Source organism: Fistularia commersonii, chromosome 36 (genome assembly GCF_037954325.1).
Source record: "Fistularia commersonii isolate RoL2024-O1a breed Wild chromosome 36, RoL_Fcom_v1.0, whole genome shotgun sequence".
Lineage (NCBI taxonomy): Eukaryota > Metazoa > Chordata > Actinopteri > Syngnathiformes > Fistulariidae > Fistularia > Fistularia commersonii.
The window spans coordinates 481,488-505,586 of record NC_141319.1 but is presented as its reverse complement, the minus strand read 5'-3'; positions in this window follow the sequence as shown (position 1 = coordinate 505,586).

Sequence of the window (24,099 nt, the reverse complement as noted above, 5' to 3'; positions counted from 1 at the left end):
CATGATTCTGCACAATATATGTCAAATTCAGTGTAATCCAGCTACATGTTTAAAAGATTAAGCCCTAGGGTCAAAAATTGCTTATCTCACCGAGTAGGAGCGTTTTATATTAGGAGTGGCAATAACTTTTGAATTTCATCAAGCTGGTTTCTGCTGTTGAAATATGTTGTTTAGGACATTATTCTGCACAATATATTTCAAATCTAGTGTAATCCCTTCACAGGTTCAAAAGATATAGCCATTCGTTCAAAAAGAGCTTATCTCATCGAGTTGGAGCGTTTTTGATTAGGAGTGGAAATAACTCATGAATTTCATCAAGCTGGTTTCTGCTGTTGAAATATGTTGTTTAGGACATGATTATGCACAATATATGTCAAATTCAGTGTAATCCAGCTACAAGTTTAAAAGATATAGTCATAGGGTCAGAAAATGCTTATCTCACCGAGTTGAAGCGTTTTTGAATAGGAGTGGAAATAACTCATGAATTTCATCAAGCTGGTTTCTGCTGTTGCAATATGTTGTTTAGGACATGATTCTGCACAATATATGTCAAATCTAGTGTAATCCCTTCACAGGTTCAAAATATATAGCCATTCGTTCAAAAAGCTCTTATCTCACCGAGTTGGAGCGTTTTTGATTAGGAGTGGCAATAACTTTTGAATTTCATCAAGCTGGTTTCTGCTGATGAAATATGTTGTTTAGGACATGATTCTGCACAATATATGTCAAATTCAGTGTAATCCGGCTACAAGTTTAAAAGATATAGCCCTAGGGTCAAATAGTGCTTATCTCAACGAGTTGGAGCGTTTTTGATTAGGAGTGGCAATAACTTTTGAATTTCATCAAGCTGGTTTTTGCTGTTGCATTATGTTGTTTAGGACATGATTCTGCACAGTATATGTCAAATTCAGTGTAATCCAGCAACAAGTTCAAAAGATATAGCTATTAGTTCAAAAAGTGCTTATCTCACCGAGTTTAGAGCGTTTTTGATTAGGAGTGTAAATAAGTTTTGAATTTCATCAAGCTGGTTTCTGCTGTTGAAATATGTTGTTTAGGACATGATTCTGCAAAATATATGTCAAATTCAGTGTAATCCAGCTACAAGTTTAAAAGATATAGCCATAGGGTCAAAAAGTGCTTATCTCACCGAGTTGGAGCGTTTTTGATTAGGAGTGGAAATAACTTTTGAATTTCATCAAGCTGGTTTATGCTGTTGAAATATGTTGTTTAGGACATGATTCCGCACAATATATTTCAAATCTAGTGTAATCCCTTCACAGGTTCAAAAGATATAGCCATTCGTTCAAAAAGTGCTTATCTCACCGAGTTGGAGCGTTTTTGATTAGGAGTGGAAATAACTCATGAATTTCATCAAGCTGGTTTCTGCTGTTGAAATATGTTGTTTAGGACATGATTATGCACAATATATGTCAAATTCAGTGTAATCCAGCTACAAGTTTAAAAGATTTAGCCCTAGGGTCAAATAGTGCTTATCTCACTGAGTTGGAGCGTTTTGGATTAGGAGTGGCAATAACTTTTGAATTTCATCAAGCTGGTTTTTGCTGTTGAAATATGTTGTTTAGGACATGATTCTGCACAATATATGTCAAATCTAGTGTAATCCAGCTAAGAGTTTAAAAGATATAGCCATAGGGTCAGAAAATGCTTATCTCACCGAGTTGGAGCGTTTTTGATTAGGAGTGGAAATAACTTTTGAATTTCATCAAGCTGGTTTCTGCTATTGAAATATGTTGTTTAGGACATGATTCTGCACAATATATGTCAAATTCAGTGTAATCCAGCTACAAGTTTAAAAGTATAGCCATAGGATCAAAAAATGCTTATCTTACCGAGTTGAAGTGTTTTTGAATAGGAGTGGAAATAACTCATGAATTTAATCAAGCTGGTTTCTGCTGTTGAAATATGTTGTTTAGGACATGATTCTGCACAATATATGTCAAATTCAGTGTAATCCAGCTACATGTTTAAAAGATTGAGCCCTAGGGTCAAAAAGTGCTTATCTCACCGAGTTGGAGCGTTTTTGATTAGGAGTGGAAATAACTTTTGAATTTCATCAAGCTGGTTTCTGCTGTTGAAATATGTTGTTTAGGACATGATTCTGCACAATATATGTCAAATCTAGTGTAATCCCTTCACATGTTCAAAAGATATAGCCATTCGTTCAAAAAGTGCTTATATCACCGAGTTGGAGCGTTTTAGATTAGGAGTGGAAATAACTTTTGAATTTCATCAAGCTGGTTTCTGCTGTTGAAAGATGTTATTTAGGACATGATTCTGCACAATATATGTCAAATTCAGTGTAATCCAGCTACAAGTTTAAAAGATATAGCCATAGGGTCAGAAAATGCTTATCTCACCGAGTTGAAGCGTTATTGAGTAGGAGTGGAAATAACTCATGAATTTCATCAAGCTGGTTTCTGCTGTTGAAATATGTTGTTTAGGACATGATTCTGCACAATATATGTCAAATCTAGTGTAATCCCTCCACAGGTTCAAAAGATATTGCCCATAGGGTCAAAAAGTGCTTATCTCACCGAGTTGGAGCGTTTTTGATTAGGAGTGCTAATAACTTTTGAATTTCATCAAGCTGGTTTCTGCTGTTGAAATATGTTGTTTAGGACATGATTTTGCACAATATATGTCATATCTAGTGTAATCCCTTCACAGGTTCAAAAGATATAGCCATTCGTTCAAATAGTGCTTATCTCACCGAGTTGGAGCGTTTTTGATTAGGAGTGGAAATAACTTTTGAATTTCATCAAGCTGGTTTCTGCTGTTGAAATATGTTGTTTAGGACATGATTCTGCACAATATATGTCAAATTCAGTGTAATCCAGCTACATGTTTAAAAGATATAGCCCTAGGGTCAAAAAGTGCTTATCTCACCGAGTTGGAGCGTTTTTGATTAGGAGTGGCAATAACTTTTGAATTTCATCAAGCTGGTTTCTGCTGTTGAAATATGTTTTTTAGGACATGATTCTGCACAATATATGTCAAATTCAGTGTAATCCAGCTACAAGTTTAAAAGATATAGCCCTTAGGGTCAAATTGTGCTTATCTCACCGAGTTGGAGCGTTTTTGATTAGTAGTGGCAATAACTTTTGAATTTCATCAAGCTGGTTTTTGCTGTTGAAATATGTTGTTTAGGACATGATTCTGCACAATATATGTCAAATCTAGTGTAATCCAGCTAAGAGTTTAAAAGATATAGCCATAGGGTCAGAAAATGCTTTTCTCACCGAGTTGGAGCGTTTTTGATTAGGAGTGGAAATAACTCATGAATTTAATCAAGCTGGTTTCTGCTGTTGAAATATGTTGTTTAGGACATGATTCTGCACAATATATGTCAAATTCAGTGTAATCCAGCTACAACTTTAAAAGATATAGCCATAGGGTCAAAAAGTGCTTATCTCACCGAGTTGGAGCGTTTTTGATTAGGAGTGGAAATAACTTTTGAATTTCATCAAGCTGGTTTCTGCTGTTGAAATATGTTGTTTAGGACATGATTCTGCACAATATATGTCAAATTCAGTGTAATCCAGCTACATGTTTAAAAGATTGAGCCCTAGGATCAAAAAGTGCTTATCTCACCGAGTTGGAGCGTTTTTGATTAGGAGTGGAAATAACTTTTGAATTTCATCAAGCTGGTTTCTGCTGTTGAAATATGTTGTTTAGGACATGATTCTGCACAATATATGTCAAATCTAGTGTAATCCCTTCACATGTTCAAAAGATATAGCCATTCGTTCAAAAAGTGCTTATATCACCGAGTTGGAGCGTTTTAGATTAGGAGTGGAAATAACTCATGAATTTCATCAAGCTGGTTTCTGCTGTTGAAATATGTTGTTTAAGACATGATTATGCACAATATATGTCAAATTCAGTGTAATCCAGCTACATGTTTAAAAGATATAACCCTAGGGTCAAATAGTGCTTATCTCACTGAGTTGGAGCGTTTTTAATTAGGAGTGGCAATAACTTTTGAATTTCATCAAGCTGGTTTCTGCTGTTGAAATATGTTATTTAGTACATGATTCTGCACAATATATGTCAAATTCAGTGTAATCCAGCAACAAGTTTAAAAGATATAGTCATAGGGTCAGAAAATGCTTATCTCACCGAGTTGAAGCGTTTTTGAATAGGAGTGGCAATAACTTTTGAATTTCATCAAGCTGGTTTCTGCTTTTGAAATATGTTGTTTAGGACATGATTCTGCACAATATATGTCAAATCTAGTGTAATCCCTTAACAGGTTCAAAAGATATAGACATTCGTTCAAAAAGTGCTTATCTCACCCAGTTGGGGCATTTTTGATTATGACTGGCAATAACTTTTGAATTTCATGAAGCTGGTTTCTGCTGTTAAAATTTGTTATTTAGGACATGATTCTGCACAATATATGTCAAATTCAGTGTAATCCAGCTACAAGTTTAAAAGATATAGCCATAGGGTCAGAAAATGCTTATCTCACCGAGTTGAAGCGTTATTGAGTAGGAGTGGAAATAACTCATGAATTTCATCAAGCTGGTTTCTGCTGTTGAAATATGTTGTTTAGGACATGATTCTGCACAATATATGTCAAATCTAGTGTAATCCCTTCACAAGTTCAAAAGATATTGCCCATAGGGTCAAAAAGTGCTTATCTCACCGAGTTGGAGCGTTTTTGATTAGGAGTGGCAATAACTTTTGAATTTCATCAAGCTGGTTTCTGCTGTTGAAAGATGTTATTTAGGACATGATTCTGCACAATATATGTCAAATTCAGTGTAAGCCAGCTACAAGTTTAAAAGATATAGCCATAGGGTCAGAAAATGCTTATCTCACCGAGTTGGAGCGTTTTTGAATAGTAGTGGAAATAACTCATGAATTTCATCAAGCTGGTTTCTGCTGTTGAAATAAGTTGTTTAGGACATGATTCTGCACAATATATGTCAAATTCAGTGTAATCCAGCTACAAATTTAAAAGATATAGCCCTAGGGTCAAAAAGTGCTTATCTCACCGAGTTGGAGCGTTTTTGATTAGGAGTGGCAATAACTTTTGAATTTCATCAAGCTGGTTTCTGCTGTTGAAATATGTTGTTTAGGACATGATTCTGCACAATATATGTCAAATCTAGTGTAATCCCTTCACAGGTTCAAAAGATATAGATATTCGTTCAAAAAGTGCTTATCTCACCGAGTTTAGAGCGTTTTTGATTAGGAGTGGAAATAACTTTTGAATTTCATCAAGCTGGTTTCTGCTGTTGAAATATGTTGTTTAGGACATGATTCTGCACAATATATGTCAAATTCAGTGTAATCCAGCTACATGTTTAAAAGATTAAGCCCTAGGGTCAAAAATTGCTTATCTCACCGAGTAGGAGCGTTTTATATTAGGAGTGGCAATAACTTTTGAATTTCATCAAGCTGGTTTCTGCTGTTGAAATATGTTGTTTAGGACATGATTCTGCACAATATATTTCAAATCTAGTGTAATCCCTTCACAGGTTCAAAAGATATAGCCATTCGTTCAAAAAGAGCTTATCTCATCGAGTTGGAGCGTTTTTGATTAGGAGTGGAAATAACTCATGAATTTCATCAAGCTGGTTTCTGCTGTTGAAATATGTTGTTTAGGACATGATTATGCACAATATATGTCAAATTCAGTGTAATCCAGCTACAAGTTTAAAAGATATAGTCATAGGGTCAGAAAATGCTTATCTCACCGAGTTGAAGCGTTTTTGAATAGGAGTGGAAATAACTCATGAATTTCATCAAGCTGGTTTCTGCTGTTGCAATATGTTGTTTAGGACATGATTCTGCACAATATATGTCAAATCTAGTGTAATCCCTTCACAGGTTCAAAATATATAGCCATTCGTTCAAAAAGCTCTTATCTCACCGAGTTGGAGCGTTTTTGATTAGGAGTGGCAATAACTTTTGAATTTCATCAAGCTGGTTTCTGCTGATGAAATATGTTGTTTAGGACATGATTCTGCACAATATATGTCAAATTCAGTGTAATCCGGCTACAAGTTTAAAAGATATAGCCCTAGGGTCAAATAGTGCTTATCTCAACGAGTTGGAGCGTTTTTGATTAGGAGTGGCAATAACTTTTGAATTTCATCAAGCTGGTTTTTGCTGTTGCATTATGTTGTTTAGGACATGATTCTGCACAGTATATGTCAAATTCAGTGTAATCCAGCAACAAGTTCAAAAGATATAGCTATTAGTTCAAAAAGTGCTTATCTCACCGAGTTTAGAGCGTTTTTGATTAGGAGTGTAAATAAGTTTTGAATTTCATCAAGCTGGTTTCTGCTGTTGAAATATGTTGTTTAGGACATGATTCTGCAAAATATATGTCAAATTCAGTGTAATCCAGCTACAAGTTTAAAAGATATAGCCATAGGGTCAAAAAGTGCTTATCTCACCGAGTTGGAGCGTTTTTGATTAGGAGTGGAAATAACTTTTGAATTTCATCAAGCTGGTTTATGCTGTTGAAATATGTTGTTTAGGACATGATTCCGCACAATATATGTCAAATCTAGTGTAATCCCTTCACAGGTTCAAAAGATATAGCCATTCGTTCAAAAAGTGCTTATCTCACCGAGTTGGAGCGTTTTTGATTAGGAGTGGAAATAACTCATGAATTTCATCAAGCTGGTTTCTGCTGTTGAAATATGTTGTTTAGGACATGATTATGCACAATATATGTCAAATTCAGTGTAATCCAGCTACAAGTTTAAAAGATTTAGCCCTAGGGTCAAATAGTGCTTATCTCACTGAGTTGGAGCGTTTTGGATTAGGAGTGGCAATAACTTTTGAATTTCATCAAGCTGGTTTTTGCTGTTGAAATATGTTGTTTAGGACATGATTCTGCACAATATATGTCAAATCTAGTGTAATCCAGCTAAGAGTTTAAAAGATATAGCCATAGGGTCAGAAAATGCTTATCTCACCGAGTTGGAGCGTTTTTGATTAGGAGTGGAAATAACTTTTGAATTTCATCAAGCTGGTTTCTGCTATTGAAATATGTTGTTTAGGACATGATTCTGCACAATATATGTCAAATTCAGTGTAATCCAGCTACAAGTTTAAAAGTATAGCCATAGGATCAAAAAATGCTTATCTTACCGAGTTGAAGTGTTTTTGAATAGGAGTGGAAATAACTCATGAATTTAATCAAGCTGGTTTCTGCTGTTGAAATATGTTGTTTAGGACATGATTCTGCACAATATATGTCAAATTCAGTGTAATCCAGCTACATGTTTAAAAGATTGAGCCCTAGGGTCAAAAAGTGCTTATCTCACCGAGTTGGAGCGTTTTTGATTAGGAGTGGAAATAACTTTTGAATTTCATCAAGCTGGTTTCTGCTGTTGAAATATGTTGTTTAGGACATGATTCTGCACAATATATGTCAAATCTAGTGTAATCCCTTCACATGTTCAAAAGATATAGCCATTCGTTCAAAAAGTGCTTATATCACCGAGTTGGAGCGTTTTAGATTAGGAGTGGAAATAACTTTTGAATTTCATCAAGCTGGTTTCTGCTGTTAAAATATGTTATTTAGGACATGATTCTGCACAATATATGTCAAATTCAGTGTAATCCAGCTACAAGTTTAAAAGATATAGCCATAGGGTCAGAAAATGCTTATCTCACCGAGTTGAAGCGTTATTGAGTAGGAGTGGAAATAACTCATGAATTTCATCAAGCTGGTTTCTGCTGTTGAAATATGTTGTTTAGGACATGATTCTGCACAATATATGTCAAATCTAGTGTAATCCCTCCACAGGTTCAAAAGATATTGCCCATAGGGTCAAAAAGTGCTTATCTCACCGAGTTGGAGCGTTTTTGATTAGGAGTGCTAATAACTTTTGAATTTCATCAAGCTGGTTTTTGCTGTTGAAATATGTTGTTTAGGACATTATTCTGCACAATATATGTCAAATTCAGTGTAATCCAGCTACAAGTTTAAAAGATATAGCCCTTAGGGTCAAATAGTGCTTATCTCACCGAGTTGGAGCGTTTTTGATTAGTAGTGGCAATAACTTTTGAATTTCATCAAGCTGGTTTCTGCTGTTGAAATATGTTGTTTAGGACATGATTTTGCACAATATATGTCATATCTAGTGTAATCCCTTCACAGGTTCAAAAGATATAGCCATTCGTTCAAAAAGTGCTTATCTCACCGATTTGGGGCGTTTTTGATTAGGAGTGGCAATAACTTTTGAATTTCATCAAGCTGGTTTCTGCTGTTGAAATATGTTGTTTAGGACATGATTCTGCACAATATATGTCAAATTCAGTGTAATCCAGCTACATGTTTAAAAGATATAGCCCTAGGGTCAAATAGTGCTTATCTCACCGAGTTGGAGCGTTTTTGATTAGGAGTGGAAATAACTTTTGAATTTCATCAAGCTGGTTTCTGCTGTTGAAATATGTTGTTTAGGACATGATTCTGCACAATATATGTCAAATTCAGTGTAATCCAGCTACATGTTTAAAAGATATAGCCCTAGGGTCAAAAAGTGCTTATCTCACCGAGTTGGAGCGTTTTTGATTAGGAGTGGCAATAACTTTTGAATTTCATCAAGCTGGTTTCTGCTGTTGAAATATGTTTTTTAGGACATGATTCTGCACAATATATGTCAAATTCAGTGTAATCCAGCTACAAGTTTAAAAGATATAGCCCTAGGTTCAAAAAGTGCTTATCTCACCGAGTTGGAGCGTTTTTGATTAGGAGTGGAAATAACTCATTAATTTCATCAAGCTGGTTTCTGCTGTTGAAATATGTTGTTTAGGACATGATTCTGCACAATATATGTCAAATTCAGTGTAATCCAGCTACAACTTTAAAAGATATAGCCCTAGGGTCAAATAGTGCTTATCTCACCGAGTTGGAGCGTTTTTGATTAGGAGTGGAAATAACTTTTGAATTTCATCAAGCTGGTTTCTGCTGTTGAAAGATGTTATTTAGGACATGATTCTGCTCAATATATGTGAAATTCAGAGTAAGTCAGCTACAAGTTTAAAAGATATAGCCATAGGGTCAGAAAATGCTTATCTCACCGAGTTGGAGCGTTTTTGAATAGTAGTGGAAATAACTCATGAATTTCATCAAGCTGGTTTCTGCTGTTGAAATAAGTTGTTTAGGACATGATTCTGCACAATATATGTCAAATTCAGTGTAATCCAGCTACAAATTTAAAAGATATAGCCCTAGGGTCAAAAAGTGCTTATCTCACCGAGTTGGAGCGTTTTTGATTAGGAGTGGAAATAACTTTTGAATTTCATCAAGCTGGTTTCTGCTGTTGAAATATGTTGTTTAGGACATGATTCTGCACAATATATGTCAAATCTAGTGTAATCCCTTCACAGGTTCAAAAGATATAGATATTCGTTCAAAAAGTGCTTATCTCACCGAGTTTAGAGCGTTTTTGATTAGGAGTGGAAATAACTTTTGAATTTCATCAAGCTGGTTTCTGGTGTTGAAATATGTTGTTTAGGACATTATTCTGCACAATATATGTCAAATTCAGTGTAATCCAGCTACAAGTTTAAAAGATATAGCCCTATGGTCAAATAGTGCTTATCTCACCGAGTTGGAGCGTTTTTGATTAGGAGTGGAAATAACTCATGAATTTGATCAAGCTGGTTTCTGCTGTTGAAATATGTTGTTTAGGACATGATTCTGCACAATATATGTCAAATTCAGTGTAATCCAGCCACAACTTTAAAAGATAGAGCCCTAGGGTCAAAAAGTGCTTATCTCACCGAGTTAGAGCGTTTTTGATTAGGAGTGGAAATAACTCTTGAATTTCATCAAGCTGGTTTCTGCTGTTGAAATATGTTGTTTAGGACATGATTTTGCACAATATATGTCAAATTCAGTGTAATCCAGCTACAAGTTTAAAAGATATAGCCATAGGGTCAAAAAGTGCTTATCTCACCGAGTTGGAGCGTTTTTGATTAGGAGTGGAAATCACTTTTGAATTTCATCAAGCTGGTTTCTGCTGTTGAAATATGTTGTTTAGGACATGATTCTGCACAATATATGTCAAATCTAGTGTAATCCCTTCACAGGTTCAAAAGATATAGCCCTAGGGTCAAAAAGTGCTTATCTCACCGAGTTGGAGCGTTTTTGATTAGGAGTGGCAATAACTTTTGAATTTCATCAAGCTGGTTTCTGCTGTTGAAATATGTTGTTTAGGACATGATTATGCACAATATATGTCAAATTCAGTGTAATCCAGCTACATGTTTAAAAGATATAGCCCTAGGGTCAAAAAGTGCTTATCTCACCGAGTTGGAGCGTTTTTGATTAGGAGTGGCAATAACTTTTGAATTTCATCAAGCTGGTTTTTGCTGTTGCATTATGTTTTTTAGGACATGATTCTGCACAATATATGTCAAATTCAGTGTAATCCAGCAACAAGTTCAAAAGATATAGCTATTAGTTCAAAAAGTGCTTATCTCACCGAGTTTAGAGCGTTTTTGATTAGGAGTGGAAATAACTTTTGAATTTCATCAAGCTGGTTTCTGCTGTTGAAATATGTTGTTTAGGACATGATTCTGCACAATATATGTCAAATTTAGTGTAATCCAGCTACAAGTTTAAAAGATATAGCCATAGGGTCAAAAAGTGCTTATCTCACCGAGTTGGAGCGTTTTTGATTAGGAGTGGCAATAACTTTTGAATTTCATCAAGCTGGTTTCTGCTGTTGAAATATGTTGTTTAGGACATTATTCTGCACAATATATGTCAAATCTAGTGTAATCCCTTCACAGGTTCAAAAGATATAGCCATTCGTTCAAAAAGAGCTTATCTCACCGAGTTGGAGCGTTTTTGATTAGGAGTGGAAATAACTCATGAATTTCATCAAGCTGGTTTCTGCTGTTGAAATATGTTGTTTAGGACATGATTATGCACAATATATGTCAAATTCAGTGTAATCCAGCTACAAGTTTAAAATATATAGTCATAGGGTCAGAAAATGCTTATCTCACCGAGTTGAAGCGTTTTTGAATAGGAGTGGAAATAACTCATGAATTTCATCAAGCTGGTTTCTTCTTTTGAAATATGTTGTTTAGGACATGATTCTGCACAATATATGTCAAATCTAGTGTAATCCCTTCACAGGTTCAAAAGATATAGCCCTAGGGTCAAAAAGTGCTTATCTCACCGAGTTGGAGCGTTTTTGATTAGGAGTGGCAATAACTTTTGAATTTCATCAAGCTGGTTTCTGCTGTTGAAATATGTTGTTTAGGACATGATTCTGCACAATATATGTCAAATTCAGTGTAATCCAGCTACATGTTTAAAAGATATAGCCCTAGGGTCAAAAAGTTCTTATCTCACCGAGTTGGAGCGTTTTTGATTAGGAGTGGAAATAACTTTTGAATTTCATCAAGCTGGTTTCTGCTGTTGCAATATGTTGTTTAGGACATGATTCTGCACAATATATGTCAAATCTAGTGTAATCCCTTCACAGGTTCAAAATATATAGCCATTCGTTCAAAAAGCTCTTATCTCACCGAGTTGGAGCGTTTTTGATTAGGAGTGGCAATAACTTTTGAATTTCATCAAGCTGGTTTCTGCTGTTGAAATATGTTGTTTAGGACATGATTCTGCACAATATATGTCAAATTTAGTGTAATCCAGCTACAAGTTTAAAAGATATAGCCATAGGGTCAAAAAGTGCTTATCTCACCGAGTTGGAGCGTTTTTGATTAGGAGTGGCAATAACTTTTGAATTTCATCAAGCTGGTTTCTGCTGTTGAAATATGTTGATTAGGACATTATTCTGCAAAAAATATGTCAAATTCAGTGTAATCCAGCCAAAACTTTAAAAGATAGAGCCCTAGGGTCAAAAAGTGCTTATCTCACCGAGTTAGAGCGTTTTTGATTAGGAGTGGAAATAACTCTTGAATTTCATCAAGCTGGTTTCTGCTGTTGAAATATGTTGTTTAGGACATGATTTTGCACAATATATGTCAAATTCAGTGTAATCCAGCTACAAGTTTAAAAGATATAGCCATAGGGTCAAAAAGTGCTTATCTCACCGAGTTGGAGCGTTTTTGATTAGGAGTGGAAATCAATTTTGAATTTCATCAAGCTGGTTTCTGCTGTTGAAATATGTTGTTTAGGACATGATTTTGCACAATATATGTCAAATTCAGTGTAATCCAGCTACAAGTTTAAAAGATATAGCCCTAGAGTCAAAAAGTGCTTATCTCACCGAGTTGGAGCGTTTTTGATTAGGAGTGGCAATAACTTTTGAATTTCATCAAGCTGGTTTCTGCTATTGAAATATGTTGTTTAGGACATGATTCTGCATAATATATGTCAAATTCAGTGTAATCCAGCTACAAGTTTAAAAGATATAGCCATAGGGTCAAAAAGAGCTTATCTCACCGAGTTGGAGCGTTTTTGATTAGGAGTGGAAATAACTCATGAATTTCATCAAGCTGGTTTCTGCTGTTGAAATATGTTGTTTAGGACATGATTATGCACAATATATGTCAAATCTAATGTAATCCCTTCACAGGTTCAAAAGATATAGCCCTAGGGTCAAAAAGTGCTTATCTCACCGAGTTGGAGCGTTTTTGATTAGGAGTGGCAATAACTTTTGAATTTCATCAAGCTGGTTTCTGCTGTTGAAATATGTTGTTTAGGACATGATTATGCACAATATATGTCAAATTCAGTGTAATCCAGCTACATGTTTAAAAGATATAGCCCTAGGGTCAAAAAGTGCTTATCTCACCGAGTTGGAGCGTTTTTGATTAGGAGTGGCAATAACTTTTGAATTTCATCAAGCTGGTTTTTGCTGTTGCATTATGTTGTTTAGGACATGATTCTGCACAATATATGTCAAATTCAGTGTAATCCAGCAACAAGTTCAAAAGATATAGCTATTAGTTCAAAAAGTGCTTATCTCACCGAGTTTAGAGCGTTTTTGATTAGGAGTGGAAATAACTTTTGAATTTCATCAAGCTGGTTTCTGCTGTTGAAATATGTTGTTTAGGACATGATTCTGCACAATATATGTCAAATTTAGTGTAATCCAGCTACAAGTTTAAAAGATATAGCCATAGGGTCAAAAAGTGCTTATCTCACCGAGTTGGAGCGTTTTTGATTAGGAGTGGCAATAACTTTTGAATTTCATCAAGCTGGTTTCTGCTGTTGAAATATGTTGTTTAGGACATTATTCTGCACAATATATGTCAAATCTAGTGTAATCCCTTCACAGGTTCAAAAGATATAGCCATTCGTTCAAAAAGAGCTTATCTCACCGAGTTGGAGCGTTTTTGATTAGGAGTGGAAATAACTCATGAATTTCATCAAGCTGGTTTCTGCTGTTGAAATATGTTGTTTAGGACATGATTATGCACAATATATGTCAAATTCAGTGTAATCCAGCTACAAGTTTAAAATATATAGTCATAGGGTCAGAAAATGCTTATCTCACCGAGTTGAAGCGTTTTTGAATAGGAGTGGAAATAACTCATGAATTTCATCAAGCTGGTTTCTTCTTTTGAAATATGTTGTTTAGGACATGATTCTGCACAATATATGTCAAATCTAGTGTAATCCCTTCACAGGTTCAAAAGATATAGCCCTAGGGTCAAAAAGTGCTTATCTCACCGAGTTGGAGCGTTTTTGATTAGGAGTGGCAATAACTTTTGAATTTCATCAAGCTGGTTTCTGCTGTTGAAATATGTTGTTTAGGACATGATTATGCACAATATATGTCAAATTCAGTGTAATCCAGCTACATGTTTAAAAGATATAGCCCTAGGGTCAAAAAGTGCTTATCTCACCGAGTTGGAGCGTTTTTGATTAAGAGTGGAAATAACTTTTGAATTTCATCAAGCTGGTTTCTGCTGTTGCAATATGTTGTTTAGGACATGATTCTGCACAATATATGTCAAATCTAGTGTAATCCCTTCACAGGTTCAAAATATATAGCCATTCGTTCAAAAAGCTCTTATCTCACCGAGTTGGAGCGTTTTTGATTAGGAGTGGCAATAACTTTTGAATTTCATCAAGCTGGTTTCTGCTGTTGAAATATGGTGTTTAGGACATGATTCTGCACAATATATGTCAAATTTAGTGTAATCCAGCTACAAGTTTAAAAGATATAGCCATAGGGTCAAAAAGTGCTTATCTCACCGAGTTGGAGCGTTTTTGATTAGGAGTGGCGATAACTTTTGAATTTCATCAAGCTGGTTTCTGCTGTTGAAATATGTTGTTTAGGACATTATTCTGCACAATATATGTCAAATCTAGTGTAATCCCTTCACAGGTTCAAAAGATATAGCCATTCGTTCAAAAAGAGCTTATCTCACCGAGTTGGAGCGTTTTTGATTAGGAGTGGAAATAACTCATGAATTTCATCAAGCTGGTTTCTGCTGTTGAAATATGTTGTTTAGGACATGATTATGCACAATATATGTCAAATTCAGTGTAATCCAGCTACAAGTTTAAAAGATATAGTCATAGGGTCAGAAAATGCTTATCTCACCGAGTTGAAGCGTTTTTGAATAGGAGTGGAAATAACTCATGAATTTCATCAAGCTGGTTTCTTCTTTTGAAATATGTTGTTTAGGACATGATTCTGCACAATATATGTCAAATCTAGTGTAATCCCTTCACAGGTTCAAAAGATATAGCCCTAGGGTCAAAAAGTGCTTATCTCACCGAGTTGGAGCGTTTTTGATTAGGAGTGGCAATAACTTTTGAATTTCATCAAGTTGGTTTCTGCTGTTGAAATATGTTGTTTAGGACATGATTCTGCACAATATATGTCAAATTCAGTGTAATCCAGCTACATCTTTAAAAGATATAGCCCTAGGGTCAAAAAGTGCTTATCTCACCGAGTTGGAGCGTTTTTGATTAGGAGTGGAAATAACTTTTGAATTTCATCAAGCTGGTTTCTGCTGTTGCAATATGTTGTTTAGGACATGATTCTGCACAATATATGTCAAATCTAGTGTAATCCCTTCACAGGTTCAAAATATATAGCCATTCGTTCAAAAAGCTCTTATCTCACCGAGTTGGAGCGTTTTTGATTAGGAGTGGCAATAACTTTTGAATTTCATCAAGCTGGTTTCTGCTGTTGAAATATGTTGTTTAGGACATGATTCTGCACAATATATGTCAAATTCAGTGTAATCCGGCTACAAGTTTAAAAGATATAGCCCTAGGGTCAAATAGTGCTTATCTCAACGAGTTGGAGCGTTTTTGATTAGGAGTGGCAATAACTTTTGAATTTCATCAAGCTGGTTTTTGCTGTTGCATTATGTTGTTTAGGGCATGATTCTGCACAGTATATGTCAAATTCAGTGTAATCCAGCAACAAGTTCAAAAGATATAGCTATTAGTTCAAAAAGTGCTTATCTCAACAAGTTTAGAGCGTTTTTGATTAGGAGTGTAAATAACTCATGAATTTCATCAAGCTGGTTTCTGCTGTTGAAATATGTTGTTTAGGACATGATTCTGCAAAATATATGTCAAATTCAGTGTAATCCAGCAACAAGTTTAAAAGATATAGCTATTAGTTCAAAAAGTGCTTATCTCAGAGAGTATAGAGCGTTTTTGATTAGGAGTGGAAATAACTTTTGAATTTCATCAAGCTGGTTTCTGCTGTTGAAATATGTTGTTTAGGACATGATTCTGCACAATATATGTCAAATCTAGTGTAATCCCTTCACAGGTTCAAAAGATATAGCCATTCGTTCAAAAAGTGCTTATCTCACCGAGTTGGAGCGTTTTTGATTAGGAGTGGAAATAACTCATGAATTTCATCAAGCTGGTTTCTGCTGTTGAAATATGTTGTTTAGGACATGATTATGCACAATATATGTCAAATTCAGTGTAATCCAGCTACAAGTTTAAAAGATTTAGCCCTAGGGTCAAATAGTGCTTATCTCACTGAGTTGGAGCGTTTTGGATTAGGAGTGGCAATAACTTTTGAATTTCATCAAGCTGGTTTTTGCTGTTGAAATATGTTGTTTAGGACATGATTCTGCACAATATATGTCAAATCTAGTGTAATCCAGCTAAGAGTTTAAAAGATATAGCCATAGGGTCAGAAAATGCTTATCTCACCGAGTTGGAGCGTTTTTGATTAGGAGTGGAAATAACTTTTGAATTTCATCAAGCTGGTTTCTGCTATTGAAATATGTTGTTTAGGACATGATTAAGCACAATATATGTCAAATTCAGTGTAATCCAGCTACAAGTTTAAAAGTATAGCCATAGGATCAAAAAATGCTAATCTCACCGAGTTGAAGTGTTTTTGAATAGGAGTGGAATTTACTCATGAATTTAATCAAGCTGGTTTCTGCTGTTGAAATATGTTGTTTAGGACATGATTCTGCACAATATATGTCAAATCTAATGTAATCCCTTCACAGGTTCAAAAGATATAGCCCTAGGGTCAAAAAGTGCTTATCTCACCGAGTTGGAGCGTTTTTGATTAGGAGTGGCAATAACTTTTGAATTTCATCAAGCTGGTTTCTGCTGTTGAAATATGTTGTTTAGGACATGATTATGCACAATATATGTCAAATTCAGTGTAATCCAGCTACATGTTTAAAAGATATAGCCCTAGGGTCAAAAAGTGCTTATCTCACCGAGTTGGAGCGTTTTTGATTAGGAGTGGCAATAACTTTTGAATTTCATCAAGCTGGTTTTTGCTGTTGCATTATGTTGTTTAGGACATGATTCTGCACAATATATGTCAAATTCAGTGTAATCCAGCAACAAGTTCAAAAGATATAGCTATTAGTTCAAAAAGTGCTTATCTCACCGAGTTTAGAGCGTTTTTGATTAGGAGTGGAAATAACTTTTGAATTTCATCAAGCTGGTTTCTGCTGTTGAAATATGTTGTTTAGGACATGATTCTGCACAATATATGTCAAATTTAGTGTAATCCAGCTACAAGTTTAAAAGATATAGCCATAGGGTCAAAAAGTGCTTATCTCACCGAGTTGGAGCGTTTTTGATTAGGAGTGGCAATAACTTTTGAATTTCATCAAGCTGGTTTCTGCTGTTGAAATATGTTGTTTAGGACATTATTCTGCACAATATATGTCAAATCTAGTGTAATCCCTTCACAGGTTCAAAAGATATAGCCATTCGTTCAAAAAGAGCTTATCTCACCGAGTTGGAGCGTTTTTGATTAGGAGTGGAAATAACTCATGAATTTCATCAAGCTGGTTTCTGCTGTTGAAATATGTTGTTTAGGACATGATTATGCACAATATATGTCAAATTCAGTGTAATCCAGCTACAAGTTTAAAATATATAGTCATAGGGTCAGAAAATGCTTATCTCACCGAGTTGAAGCGTTTTTGAATAGGAGTGGAAATAACTCATGAATTTCATCAAGCTGGTTTCTTCTTTTGAAATATGTTGTTTAGGACATGATTCTGCACAATATATGTCAAATCTAGTGTAATCCCTTCACAGGTTCAAAAGATATAGCCCTAGGGTCAAAAAGTGCTTATCTCACCGAGTTGGAGCGTTTTTGATTAGGAGTGGCAATAACTTTTGAATTTCATCAAGCTGGTTTTTGCTGTTGCATTATGTTGTTTAGGACATGATTCTGCACAATATATGTCAAATTCAGTGTAATCCAGCAACAAGTTCAAAAGATATAGCTATTAGTTCAAAAAGTGCTTATCTCACCGAGTTTAGAGCGTTTTTGATTAGGAGTGGAAATAACTTTTGAATTTCATCAAGCTGGTTTCTGCTGTTGAAATATGTTGTTTAGGACATGATTCTGCACAATATATGTCAAATTTAGTGTAATCCAGCTACAAGTTTAAAAGATATAGCCATAGGGTCAAAAAGTGCTTATCTCACCGAGTTGGAGCGTTTTTGATTAGGAGTGGCAATAACTTTTGAATTTCATCAAGCTGGTTTCTGCTGTTGAAATATGTTGTTTAGGACATTATTCTGCACAATATATGTCAAATCTAGTGTAATCCCTTCACAGGTTCAAAAGATATAGCCATTCGTTCAAAAAGAGCTTATCTCACCGAGTTGGAGCGTTTTTGATTAGGAGTGGAAATAACTCATGAATTTCATCAAGCTGGTTTCTGCTGTTGAAATATGTTGTTTAGGACATGATTATGCACAATATATGTCAAATTCAGTGTAATCCAGCTACAAGTTTAAAATATATAGTCATAGGGTCAGAAAATGCTTATCTCACCGAGTTGAAGCGTTTTTGAATAGGAGTGGAAATAACTCATGAATTTCATCAAGCTGGTTTCTTCTTTTGAAATATGTTGTTTAGGACATGATTCTGCACAATATATGTCAAATCTAGTGTAATCCCTTCACAGGTTCAAAAGATATAGCCCTAGGGTCAAAAAGTGCTTATCTCACCGAGTTGGAGCGTTTTTGATTAGGAGTGGCAATAACTTTTGAATTTCATCAAGCTGGTTTCTGCTGTTGAAATATGTTGTTTAGGACATGATTATGCACAATATATGTCAAATTCAGTGTAATCCAGCTACATGTTTAAAAGATATAGCCCTAGGGTCAAAAAGTGCTTATCTCACCGAGTTGGAGCGTTTTTGATTAAGAGTGGAAATAACTTTTGAATTTCATCAAGCTGGTTTCTGCTGTTGCAATATGTTGTTTAGGACATGATTCTGCACAATATATGTCAAATCTAGTGTAATCCCTTCACAGGTTCAAAATATATAGCCATTCGTTCAAAAAGCTCTTATCTCACCGAGTTGGAGCGTTTTTGATTAGGAGTGGCAATAACTTTTGAATTTCATCAAGCTGGTTTCTGCTGTTGAAATATGGTGTTTAGGACATGATTCTGCACAATATATGTCAAATTTAGTGTAATCCAGCTACAAGTTTAAAAGATATAGCCATAGGGTCAAAAAGTGCTTATCTCACCGAGTTGGAGCGTTTTTGATTAGGAGTGGCGATAACTTTTGAATTTCATCAAGCTGGTTTCTGCTGTTGAAATATGTTGTTTAGGACATTATTCTGCACAATATATGTCAAATCTAGTGTAATCCCTTCACAGGTTCAAAAGATATAGCCATTCGTTCAAAAAGAGCTTATCTCACCGAGTTGGAGCGTTTTTGATTAGGAGTGGAAATAACTCATGAATTTCATCAAGCTGGTTTCTGCTGTTGAAATATGTTGTTTAGGACATGATTATGCACAATATATGTCAAATTCAGTGTAATCCAGCTACAAGTTTAAAAGATATAGTCATAGGGTCAGAAAATGCTTATCTCACCGAGTTGAAGCGTTTTTGAATAGGAGTGGAAATAACTCATGAATTTCATCAAGCTGGTTTCTTCTTTTGAAATATGTTGTTTAGGACATGATTCTGCACAATATATGTCAAATCTAGTGTAATCCCTTCACAGGTTCAAAAGATATAGCCCTAGGGTCAAAAAGTGCTTATCTCACCGAGTTGGAGCGTTTTTGATTAGGAGTGGCAATAACTTTTGAATTTCATCAAGTTGGTTTCTGCTGTTGAAATATGTTGTTTAGGACATGATTCTGCACAATATATGTCAAATTCAGTGTAATCCAGCTACATCTTTAAAAGATATAGCCCTAGGGTCAAAAAGTGCTTATCTCACCGAGTTGGAGCGTTTTTGATTAGGAGTGGAAATAACTTTTGAATTTCATCAAGCTGGTTTCTGCTGTTGCAATATGTTGTTTAGGACATGATTCTGCACAATATATGTCAAATCTAGTGTAATCCCTTCACAGGTTCAAAATATATAGCCATTCGTTCAAAAAGCTCTTATCTCACCGAGTTGGAGCGTTTTTGATTAGGAGTGGCAATAACTTTTGAATTTCATCAAGCTGGTTTCTGCTGTTGAAATATGTTGTTTAGGACATGATTCTGCACAATATATGTCAAATTCAGTGTAATCCGGCTACAAGTTTAAAAGATATAGCCCTAGGGTCAAATAGTGCTTATCTCAACGAGTTGGAGCGTTTTTGATTAGGAGTGGCAATAACTTTTGAATTTCATCAAGCTGGTTTTTGCTGTTGCATTATGTTGTTTAGGGCATGATTCTGCACAGTATATGTCAAATTCAGTGTAATCCAGCAACAAGTTCAAAAGATATAGCTATTAGTTCAAAAAGTGCTTATCTCAACAAGTTTAGAGCGTTTTTGATTAGGAGTGTAAATAACTCATGAATTTCATCAAGCTGGTTTCTGCTGTTGAAATATGTTGTTTAGGACATGATTCTGCAAAATATATGTCAAATTCAGTGTAATCCAGCAACAAGTTTAAAAGATATAGCTATTAGTTCAAAAAGTGCTTATCTCAGAGAGTATAGAGCGTTTTTGATTAGGAGTGGAAATAACTTTTGAATTTCATCAAGCTGGTTTCTGCTGTTGAAATATGTTGTTTAGGACATGATTCTGCACAATATATGTCAAATCTAGTGTAATCCCTTCACAGGTTCAAAAGATATAGCCATTCGTTCAAAAAGTGCTTATCTCACCGAGTTGGAGCGTTTTTGATTAGGAGTGGAAATAACTCATGAATTTCATCAAGCTGGTTTCTGCTGTTGAAATATGTTGTTTAGGACATGATTATGCACAATATATGTCAAATTCAGTGTAATCCAGCTACAAGTTTAAAAGATTTAGCCCTAGGGTCAAATAGTGCTTATCTCACTGAGTTGGAGCGTTTTGGATTAGGAGTGGCAATAACTTTTGAATTTCATCAAGCTGGTTTTTGCTGTTGAAATATGTTGTTTAGGACATGATTCTGCACAATATATGTCAAATCTAGTGTAATCCAGCTAAGAGTTTAAAAGATATAGCCATAGGGTCAGAAAATGCTTATCTCACCGAGTTGGAGCGTTTTTGATTAGGAGTGGAAATAACTTTTGAATTTCATCAAGCTGGTTTCTGCTATTGAAATATGTTGTTTAGGACATGATTAAGCACAATATATGTCAAATTCAGTGTAATCCAGCTACAAGTTTAAAAGTATAGCCATAGGATCAAAAAATGCTAATCTCACCGAGTTGAAGTGTTTTTGAATAGGAGTGGAATTTACTCATGAATTTAATCAAGCTGGTTTCTGCTGTTGAAATATGTTGTTTAGGACATGATTCTGCACAATATATGTCAAATTCAGTGTAATCCAGCAACAACTTTAAAAGATATAGCCATTCGTTCAAAAAGTGCTTATCTCACCGAGTTGGAGCGTTTTTGATTAGGAGTGGCAATAACTTTTGAATTTCATCAAGCTGGTTTCTGCTGTTGAAATATGTTGTTTAGGACATGATTTTGCACAATATATGTCAAATCTAGTATAATCTCTTCGCAGGTTCAAAAGATATAGCCCTAGGTTCAAAAAGTGCTTATCTCACCGAGTTGGAGCGTTTTTGATTAGGAGTGGCAATAACTTTTGAATTTCATCAAACTGGTTTCTGCTATTGAAATATGTTGTTTAGGACATGATTCTGCACAATATATGTCAAATTCAGTGTAAGCCAGCTACAAGTTTAAAAGATATAGCCATAGGATCAAAAAGTGCTTATCTCACCGAGTTGGAGCGTTTTTGATTAGGAGTGGCAATAACTTTTGAATTTCATCAAGCTGGTTTCTGCTATTGAAATATGTTATTTAGGACATGATTCTGCACAATATATGTCAAATTCAGTGTAATCCAGCTACAAGTTTAAAAGATATAGCCATAGGGTCAAAAAATGCCTATCTCACCGAGTTGGAGCGTTTTTGATTAGGAGTGGCAATAACTTTTGAATTTCATCAAGCTGGTTTTTGCTGTTGCATTATGTTGTTTAGGACATGATTCTGCACAATATATGTCAAATTCAGTGTAATCCAGCAACAAGTTTAAAAGATATAGCCATAGGGTCAAAAAGTGCTTATCTCACCGAGTTGGAGCGTTTTTGATTAGGAGTGGCAATAACTTTTGAATTTCATCAAGCTGGTTTCTGCTGTTGAAATATGTTGTTTAGGACATGATTCTGCACAATATATGTCAAAACTAGTGTCATCCCTTCACAGGTTTAAAAGATATAGCCCTAGGGTCAAAAAGTGCTTATCTCACCGAGTTGGAGCGTTTTTGATTAGGAGTGGCAATAACTTTTGAATTTCATCAAGCTGGTTTCTGCTGTTGAAATGTGTTGTTTAGGACATGATTTTGCACAATATATGTCAAATTCAGTGTAATCCAGTTACAAGTTTAAAAGATATAGCCCTAGAGTCAAAAAGTGCTTAACTCACCGAGTTGGAGCGTTTTTTATTAGGAGTGGAAATATTTTTTGAATTTCATCAAGCTGGTTTCTGCTGTTGAAATATGTTGTTTAGGACATGATTTTGCACAATATATGTCAAATCTAGTGTAATCCCTTCACAGGTTCAAAAGATATAGCCCTAGGTTCAAAAAGTGCTTATCTCACCGAGTTTGAGCGTTTTTGATTAGGAGTGGCAATAACTTTTGAATTTCATCAAGCTGGTTTCTGCTATTGAAATATGTTGTTTAGGACATGATTCTGCACAATATATGTCAAATTCAGTGTAATCCAGCAACAAGTTCAAAAGATAGAGCTATTAGTTCAAAAAGTGCTTATCTCACCGAGTTTAGAGCGTTTTTGATTAGGAGTGGAAATAACTTTTGAATTTCATCAAGCTGGTTTCTGCTGTTGAAATATGTTGTTTAGGACATGATTCTGCACAATATATGTCAAATTTAGTGTAATCCAGCTACAAGTTTAAAAGATATAGCCATAGGGTCAAAAAGTGCTTATCTCACCGAGTTGGAGCGTTTTTGATTAGGAGTGGCAATAACTTTTGAATTTCATCAAGCTGGTTTCTGCTGTTGAAATATGTTGTTTAGGACATTATTCTGCACAATATATGTCAAATCTAGTGTAATCCCTTCACAGGTTCAAAAGATATAGCCATTCGTTCAAAAAGAGCTTATCTCACCGAGTTGGAGCGTTTTTGATTAGGAGTGGAAATAACTCATGAATTTCATCAAGCTGGTTTCTGCTGTTGAAATATGTTGTTTAGGACATGATTATGCACAATATATGTCAAATTCAGTGTAATCCAGCTACAAGTTTAAAATATATAGTCATAGGGTCAGAAAATGCTTATCTCACCGAGTTGAAGCGTTTTTGAATAGGAGTGGAAATAACTCATGAATTTCATCAAGCTGGTTTCTTCTTTTGAAATATGTTGTTTAGGACATGATTCTGCACAATATATGTCAAATCTAGTGTAATCCCTTCACAGGTTCAAAAGATATAGCCCTAGGGTCAAAAAGTGCTTATCTCACCGAGTTGGAGCGTTTTTGATTAGGAGTGGCAATAACTTTTGAATTTCATCAAGCTGGTTTCTGCTGTTGAAATATGTTGTTTAGGACATGATTATGCACAATATATGTCAAATTCAGTGTAATCCAGCTACATGTTTAAAAGATATAGCCCTAGGGTCAAAAAGTGCTTATCTCACCGAGTTGGAGCGTTTTTGATTAAGAGTGGAAATAACTTTTGAATTTCATCAAGCTGGTTTCTGCTGTTGCAATATGTTGTTTAGGACATGATTCTGCACAATATATGTCAAATCTAGTGTAATCCCTTCACAGGTTCAAAATATATAGCCATTCGTTCAAAAAGCTCTTATCTCACCGAGTTGGAGCGTTTTTGATTAGGAGTGGCAATAACTTTTGAATTTCATCAAGCTGGTTTCTGCTGTTGAAATATGGTGTTTAGGACATGATTCTGCACAATATATGTCAAATTTAGTGTAATCCAGCTACAAGTTTAAAAGATATAGCCATAGGGTCAAAAAGTGCTTATCTCACCGAGTTGGAGCGTTTTTGATTAGGAGTGGCGATAACTTTTGAATTTCATCAAGCTGGTTTCTGCTGTTGAAATATGTTGTTTAGGACATTATTCTGCACAATATATGTCAAATCTAGTGTAATCCCTTCACAGGTTCAAAAGATATAGCCATTCGTTCAAAAAGAGCTTATCTCACCGAGTTGGAGCGTTTTTGATTAGGAGTGGAAATAACTCATGAATTTCATCAAGCTGGTT